We start from the raw sequence: 9,101 nt of genomic DNA on the forward strand, positions 1-9,101 counted from the left end.
GGCTGATCAAAACTGCTCCACAACTGAGCGAAAGGCTTGGCTATTGTCTATGCATGCCAAAAGTTCCGACACTATTTCTTGGGCTCCCACTTTATCATCATCTCTCGAACCTTCATGCTCTCAAGTATCTTCTCAATAAACCATAGGATTAATTGAGTACTTAATTTTGCAACATAAAAATAATCTTAGTGAAGATATATATTAAGTGGTCTTTCGGTAACTTAGTAACTAGATTGCTAAAGCATATGTGTGATTAGTCAATCTCATCACTCTTTTTTGGTCTCTAATTCCCCTAATTTGAAGAGGGAAATTGGGGCTTCAAGAGATTGATTTATGCTTAATGTGCATAGATTGGGGTTTGAAGTGATGATTTGATGATGAAATTGAACTATGACTAGCCCCTTAACACTCTAATCACTTCTAATCAATCCACATCTCACAAATTGAGTTTAATTATGTGTTTTTTTTAATTTTTTCAAGTTTACTAACTACCTACTAATCAAAAAACCAAAAACTAAGGACTAATTAACAAAAGTTAGGCGATTTATAGAGGTTTTGTGTAATTTTTTTATTCCTAATGACCGTATGCATTTGCTACACAAGATTATGCAACTAAAACAAACAAAAAACACTGGATTAATGCAAAAACACAAAGATTTCTCTCTTTTCAAGCATAAACCCTCTTCGTAAATTCTCTTTTCTTTTGCAAATTCTCTACTCGAATGCAATGTAAATTAACCCAAATCAAAAAGTCATGTAAACAACATCAAAATATAATCAAAATCCTTCAAAATCACTTCCAATTCTCCAATTGTTTTTCAAAGTGTGACCTCCTAATCAACAATAGGCAATATTGGGTACCCAATGCTTGGAATGGACAGAATCAACCATAAGCCCTAAGGTTGTTCCCCGGTAGCGCCACCAAATGTGTTAATTAGAAGCACTCACCTTGTCTTCCACCAATTAACTGGTCGTAGGGAACTTTGTTAAAGAGTCGCACGCGGTGGTAATCTACAACTTCCTCTTGTGGTGGGTGGCTAGCTGATCATCTGCATCCTCACTCTGTTGTCACACCACCAGAGAGCTCCATAGACAATGGGATATGAAGAGTGTGCTCAATGTTGCTATAATGGAAGCAAGAAGTGTCTGTCTACTTTCGTAATCTCTCACACTCACTTGAAAAAGAAAATACAATGTAAAAGAAAACCACTAATCATAATCACAATTGCACTCCATCATGCAATGCAAGATTACAACAAATCACATGTGAGGGAGAGAGAGAGAGAGAGAGAGAGAGAGAGAGAGAGAGAGAGAGAGAGAGCTCACATACAATCTATCCCAAAGAGAATGATTATGCTTTGCTTATTGAAAAATTGACTTATGTACATGTGGCTAGTGTTCATTCTTGGGCGACCTTGACTAGTGTTCATTCTTGGGAGACCTTGACTAGTGTTCATTATTGAGAAATTGACTTATGTACATGTGACTAGTGTTCATTCTTGGCCAACCGTGACTTAAAAATAGTCCATGGTGGCCTTTTACTACTAGACTAGGCAGTTACATATGAGGTCCAAGACTTCCCCTATTTTAGAATAAGCCCAGTGTAAACCTGGCACTCATAAAGTATAGTTACCATCATACAAAATGTTGCGTCTTTTGAAATACATACATATCTTTAGAGCAAAAATAAAGTGGGCATCGTAAGTTGACAGAATGCCCTACAAAAATATGATGGTCAAGGCCATGTTAACTGGAGTGATTAACATTCATATGAAAGTCCCATCGAGGTCAAGGAAATAAACTTAGCTAGCCTAGGTGAAGAACCTAAGCTTGTTAATCTATAGTTTTACCCATATAGTATTAAAACCTTAGTCACCTTACTCAACATTTTTGCATTTAGATATCAATTGGCATACTGAAGTAGTATTTGTCGCTTTTGTATCTTTTTCAATTATCATATAGCGTAAAGCGTAAGCTCACAATGTACTGAATGCTCATCAGTCAAAGAGAACTTTTATAGTAATACAAGAAATACAAAGATATGTTATGCCATCCCTGTTTACCTTGTAAATGTATGGTATGAATTGTTATCTTTTTATGTTGTAATGTATTAATGTCACATGAAAAAGCTCTAAGAGTTTTCTTTCAGCCCTAAGCACTGTATAGGAACACTTGATGCAAGGACAATCATCAGAGAGAGAGAGAGAGAGCTGTATTTTGAATATATTCATAGAGGTATAAAAAGGTTACAATATCTTGGCCTTTAGGCCTTAGGCCTTCCCAAAAGCGGCAAACAAAAAGATTACAATATCTTGACCTTAAGCCTTCTCAAAAGGGGGAAACGAAAGCCTATTCTAGGATCTACTCCATAGGAGGGAGATAATTCTACAATGAATAGGGAAATGCCTTATAAGTTCTTCTCTTCCACTCCATCTAGCCATTGCTATCAGCCAAGTTCAGTGGACATTAAACTCATTAAATCCTCCACCAAGTTCAGTGGACATTGCTGATGCGTCATGCAACTATTTTACTTTATTTTTTTCACATTGGCCAAAATTGAAGCTATGTTCTAGGCTCAAGAAGATGCCACCTTAACCACCTAGCTATGCTCCCCACCCCCTGGTTCGTGCAAGTTGCCACATAAAATACCTAAAGATTACTAAGGCCTATAGATGAGGTGTGATATTAGGGTAAAGTGGATTAATGAAAAGTATTTTCTAAGTTTTATGAGACTTTTTGGCAAGAAAATCTCATGTGGAACCATCTTTGTGTTGCATATATGTAAGCACCTAAAAGTGCCTCCCTCTCTCTCTCTCTCTCTCTCTCTCAGAATTACAAGTGTCATTGCACAACAATCTTCAATTGGGCAGATATGAAACAAGCTAACAACCATAAAAATGGAGTAAATGTGGTCATGCCATTATAAGTCTTGATTCTTCTCTTATGTATTGCTACATGTAAGTATATAGATGAAGTATACTATGTTTCCAAGGAGTAGTCTGAGAAAATTAGGAGCTTTACATACTAAGGTCGCCCATGTGTCTTCTTGCTACATCCACATTTTGCTTCCACTTTTGAGCATCGCCCCAAGTTTGTTAACCACCCTTAGAACTAGCAAATGAGAAATGTTTAACCACCCTTAGAACTAGCAAATGAGAAATGTTTTACTGTTGTAGCTTGAGACTTTAAATAATTTATATAATGAGCTTGCTTTTTCAGCATGTTAATGACACAGTCCAGAACTTCTCAATGAGGTTGGAAAACTCAATACACGCTTCAAGAAAGTTCCATAGGCCTTATTTCTTATTAGCGTCATAATGTCACCTATGAACCCTTCCAACATTTAACTCTCATTCAACAGCTCTAGGACACACAAAAGCAACTAATGAATTTCCAAGTTTTGGGGCATTAGGGTTATCCTTTCAACCTTCCTAACCTTTCAAAACTTGTTTTCATGTTTAACCATAAAAAATATTCAATCCAGCAAGTGTTCGGGCAACCTAGTATGCAACAAGCAAGCATTGGCTCAGGTGGACAGGATGTTCAATAAAACCTAGCATGATGTCGCAGATTCGAACCCGATAGACCACTTGGCATGGTACCATGTAGGAAAATGATATATATGTTGGATGTGTGCATGTGTGCGTTTGCATGTTTCGGAGTGCGCTCGGTCAAGAGGCGGCAGTGTTTTCCAATCGACTCCACAGAAGCTCTGGACAGAACACAACCACTTATGTCCAGGTAGGTGACTGAAGCAAATTTGGGAGCCAGCTGACATATGCAATCCTCGGTCACTAGACTGTTAGGAATTCAGAGAATCCGAACTGGTGACCGGCTGCAAAACACAATGTTATTAGAATACTAATGATACTACTGATGCAGAGCCTTGAGTAGTTCAGAACCTGACACACACAGATTAGGATATGAAAGAGTGCAACACAAACTGGAGCCTTTTACCGCCTCAGAAGAAATACATTCTTTAAAATGCACATTCTTTAAGAAGAAGACCACTCACACATCTGTGATGCAGACACAGTCTGACATCCGCAAGCCTCACCTCAACCTGCATGGCCTGCGCGACCTGTGCTCCACCTGATGTTATAAAAAAAAAAGAATAAGAGTGCTCGCCTCACGCTAACGCCACCTGCACACAAAGTGCCTCTCCCTGGCGGTTAGACCTGCATGTTGGTTTTTTATTTTTTGTTATTTGAATTAATTATTTTTTAAGATGGTTGAAAAGTGTTGTGTTTTTATTTATTTATTTATATTTATTTACTGTTGTGGATTAAATAAATATATATATGTATTGTGCTATGTATGCACATTGCATATATGTATGTATTCTTATATATATAGATTGTCTTTGTGTTTTTATATATTTGAATAAGAATACATACATTAAGTTTGTATAATGAAAGCCCGTAGTAAATAGCTATGGGTATATATATATATGCTTTTGGGCAGGTTTAAAGACCAGATCCGCACCATTCAAAAGCAGCCTGGACACTCCAAAGCCAGGCACCTAGGAGTGAAACCCACTGGCCGATTCGCACAGCTGGCAGCCAACTGACAGCCGTAGAAAGACAAATGCTATCCTTACACCATAAGAATGTATCCAGACTCACTCCTATTGAAGTTATTTGAGTTGCGAAGTATAAACCAGTAACTATTGTACATTAGCAAGAAATGTGAACGTACACTTGCACTAAAGGGGCACCACACCTTCAGATAGACATGTCCAATAGCATTTTGACAACCAAACCCTTGTCCTTCGCCTTGAAGTACACCACACAGCCAGCACTCTCGTCGGTCTCTTTGTAGGAACCGTCGGTGAAGATGTTGTGTGTTGATGAAAAGATCGCAACAAAGAGGTCCCACCTCTCTGATGTGTCGATGGTCAACATGTAGCTTCAGAAAAATGAGAATTATCAGAAGCTCAATACTTCTGTGTGTTCAGAAAATGCAAAACGTGGGGGCTTATATAAATGTTTGCGTTTGTTCAAAAAAAAAAAGCACAAACAAACATTTATATAAGCCCCCACGTTTTGCATTTTTTGAACACACAGAAACATTGAGCCTCCAATAGTTCTCATTTTTCTCAATCTACATGCTGACCATTGACACATCAGAGAGGTGGGACTTCTCTGCTGCAATCTCTTCATCAACATACAACATCTTCACCGACGGTTCCTTCAGAGAGACCGACGAGAGCGCTGGCTATGGCATGTACTTCGAGACGGAGGACAAGGGTTTGGCTGTCAAAATGCTATTGGACATGTCCATCTCAATCAACATTGCCTCTGTACATTTACATTAACTGCAAATCTCAAGGGCAGCACATCTTGTTTTCTGATCCTGAAAGAGCATTATGTTTGAGAATAGCGGTATGACCTTGTCATGTCCAATATGAAAACCCAAATGCTGTCTTGAGTTTTCTTGATGCTAGATTGGCATGCCAACAAGTGTCTGAAGTGCATGAATGCTGAAAAACAATGCTAGCCGTCTCTAAGTACAGTAGGCAGATGATTGCTTAAATGATCTTTTTAGGATCATTTGTCATTACAGCAGTGCCTCTTGGACTAGTACTACCAGCACAAACCCATTTTTAAGAAGCCTCAGGTCTTGCAAAGCATCACAGAGAAGGAGACATACCAGGCCAGAAAAACAAAGTCCCATAGATCCATCCTAAGATCATCAAGGGATATCTCTTCTTCATGCATATCCATCCCAAGATCATCAAGGCCTTCAAATTTTATGTCATTCCACATGTGTAACAAGTAGTAAACAAAGCATAATCCAAATCTAACACACATGTAGTGTATAGGGGTGGATGAAATACCTTCAACCTTTTTTTAGCTTCTTCAACAAAGCTTTCCCCTACGTCCAATTGCCAGCATCCTCAAAGATGAAGATATTCCAAGTTTGTACATTTCTCGAGCAAAGCTATCACTCCAGTGTTAGATAGCGTCCAATACGCCATTTCCAGGTGCTTCAGTTGTGGCATGTACTCAGCAACTGCAAAAGCCATGTCATCACTTGGTGCAACATTAGAGCTGTGTGGATACATGTTCATGTTGAGCCTTGTCAAGGGGCGGCAGTATTTTCCAATTGACTCCACAGAAGCTCTTGACAGAACACAACCACTTATGTCCAGGTAGGTGACTGAAGCAAATTTGGGAGCCAGCTAACATATGCAATCCTTGGTCACTAGACTGTTAGGAATACGGAGAACCCGAAGTGGTGACCGGCTGCAAAACACAATGTTATTAGAATACTAATGATACTACGGATGCAGAGCCTTGAGTAGTTCCATAAGAGCCTAGAACCCACGGATTAGGATATGAAAGAGAGCAACACAAAGTGGAGCTATTTAGAGGCCTCAGGAGAAAAACATTCTTTAAAATGCCACAAGGGGGGACCTCTCTCTCTCTCTCTCTCTCTCTCTCTCTCTCTCTCTCTCTCTCAGAAAAAAATAAAAATAAAAGGTGCAGTGCAAGAGATTGACCTCCAAGCCATGCTATCGTTGCTAAGATTTGGAACATGAATTTCTGTGAGGCAGCCTTGGCTCCTATTTATCAAGAGCACCAGCATCCTCTCGAGTGTCTCCGGCTTCCTACCGCGTACTGTGAGACGCGCCTCCGTGAACGGCATACCGGGGGATGTCGCCTAGCGGCTGAAGATCTTGGCAAGGGTCCATCCCCTTCGTCATTTCCTCCTGATCTGCTTCTTCTTGCTGGCCATGGAGCTTAGCAGATGAAACCTCCATCTCTGCCAAGAGATGGGTGGATGTGTGTAGGTGTGTCTATCAGAAGCTGTGGCTCCGTTTAAGGCTGACCTAGGGCATCTCGCTCTTGTGCCCTCCTTCACACCATTACACACAAAATTCTTTAAAACATGCTTTCTAAGGTTCCTTTCTAAGATGATTGTTCTCAATGCCTCAAAACATTCATCACTAATTTAAACCTATAAATCCAACTTTGCATGCACCATACATGTTTCACTTTACCCATCTATTCTGTTAAGGAGAGAATCTCTCTTTGCCACATGGAATCTCTGCACGCGGCTCCCCATGTCAAAAGATCCCTTCTAACATTATGTGCAATAAATTCCAATTCTAAGTTCTTGAGGAAAAGATTGACAGATTTATTCCCATGTGTTCATTGTATTAAAAATTTTGGGAATTTAAGAGGTTGGATCAAAGCAAGCTTGACAAAAGAAAATCCAATTAGGGGTGCACATATGCCTAGGTGCACGTGCACATCGTGTGTAAAGGCACGTAAGGACAATTTAGAGGATAGCAGCTCATAGAAAATCTATTATGAATATAAGTAATAATGAAATTATCCCTGGGATGTGTAAATCTAACAATACTGTAACATCTGCCAAAGAAAAGGATCAAAATTAGCACAAAAGCACAACTGTACTAAGGTGCATGTGAGCAACACCTATGTGATAGAGTTGGAAATTAGTAAATCTGAGACTACCATTGCATCCAAAATATGGTGTTTATCGTAAGGTTACACGAGTTTGATTTTTGAAAAGGTCTAGGTCCATGAAATAAATTAAAAATCTCTCTAAACTAAGGTTAAAGAAACCTTAGGCAATTAATTATTTTAAATAATTGGATAAAAGGCTAAGGTTATCAAGGGGTTGAGTGAAAACCATGGGTTGCAAGAATACCATGTGGAATTGAGCAAATGGTTTGTGAAAAGTGATAATAGGTATTCCATTTTGTGGTTTTGGGTACATGGTATTCACCAAGGTGGTTTGGTGGTGTCGGGCTCCTTATTCTATTAGTTCACTAAGTGGTGCTTGAGTTCACCTTAGTCTAGCCCACAAAATAAGTGGCATGCATGAGTTAGCCCCCTTTTTCTTAAGTAATATGGGATTTAGCTAGGGTAGATGGAGTTCAACTAAAGTGCATGGTGGCTATACCAAACTGGGAGCCTTCCCATGCACCAAGGTGGGTGTTTCCCTATAAAAAGACCCCCCTAGCCTTCATTTTTTAACAACGCCCCCTTCGTAAGGTGTAGATGCTAGAATATTATGCAATTAATGCCTTGCAACAGTACCCTACAACCCTCACATGTCATAGTACCCCTTTTTCTTGTCATATTGGTCCTTTATATCAAATGGGAGCTTGTCTTGGGCACTGAATTCAAGGAGAAATAGCCAAATTTTCCTCTTGGAGATTGGGAGTTCTCTACACACCCTACAGTGCATCAACCCTAAGCCAAAGCAAGTTTATAAGTAAGTGATCCTAACTAGCTTTCAAATATTTAAATTTCTACCAAGTACATGTCCTTTTTGATGGTTTGAATCTTGTCTTTTTAAATAAATTATGTTACTCCTCTCTGTCAAAATTACAAAGAATTTGAATAAGAAATTGTTTGAGTAAATACCCCTCCTCCTTATTTTAGAATGCTATTATTAGAGAAATAGTTTCTGGAATTATAGACAACCTTTGGGTAGTAGGAAAGTGAAGGATTATCAAATTCTAAGGTTTTAATAACCTCTAAAATTAAATTACAGTGAACCTTAGAATAAAGCTTTGATACCCTTTTGAATTAGTTATGGTTGGACATACCATGAACTAAGGATGAAGATGTGTACAAATGTACATCAAGACTTGAAATTAAATTAATCTTCCTTGGTCACATTGCTCTTTGTCACAGCACTTGAAGGCTTTCCATCCCCACTTGGACCCTATAGGAAACCTTAGAGTCTTGAATCTAAATTTCACGTACACCTTAGGATGAATACTCTAATTAGCTCTAAATACCTTATTCAAATAATTTTCTAGTAACACTCTTTTTCCTACATTAATTTCCAAGTATATGTAGTTCATTTAAGCTTAAGATTATGGTCTAAATCTTTAGAAAGTGGCATGTAGTTTAAGTTGCTATCAAGAGAGAATTAATTATGTTCATGTGCAAAAAGTGCATATTGTTCATACAAGATTAACTCTTAAGAGAATGAAGCCTAGAAATGAGAATGATCCTTGAGAAAAAAAGGCTTATATCATTCTTAGAAAGACATCTAAACCTAAAAATACGAATGACTTAAGATACTTGGATGTATTCCATAATATTACCCGCATA

The 9,101-nt window shown here is 38.6% G+C and overlaps 1 pseudogene across 1 annotated transcript; it reads right to left on the reverse strand.

Annotated features, from left to right (window-relative positions):
- Positions 1-3,432: 3,432 nt before the first annotated feature.
- Positions 3,433-6,959, reverse strand: LOC147608154 (F-box protein FBW2-like; annotated as a pseudogene). The gene is made up of 4 exons (XR_015264615.1): positions 6,506-6,959; positions 5,653-6,248; positions 4,016-4,092; positions 3,433-3,835 (listed from the first exon to the last, which is right to left on the reverse strand). The product of XR_015264615.1 is annotated as an F-box protein FBW2-like (transcript).
- Between the last annotated feature and the right edge of the window lie 2,142 nt (positions 6,960-9,101).

Source organism: Cibotium barometz, chromosome 54 (genome assembly GCF_041138505.1).
Source record: "Cibotium barometz isolate CiBa-2024 chromosome 54, ASM4113850v1, whole genome shotgun sequence".
Lineage (NCBI taxonomy): Eukaryota > Viridiplantae > Streptophyta > Polypodiopsida > Cyatheales > Cibotiaceae > Cibotium > Cibotium barometz.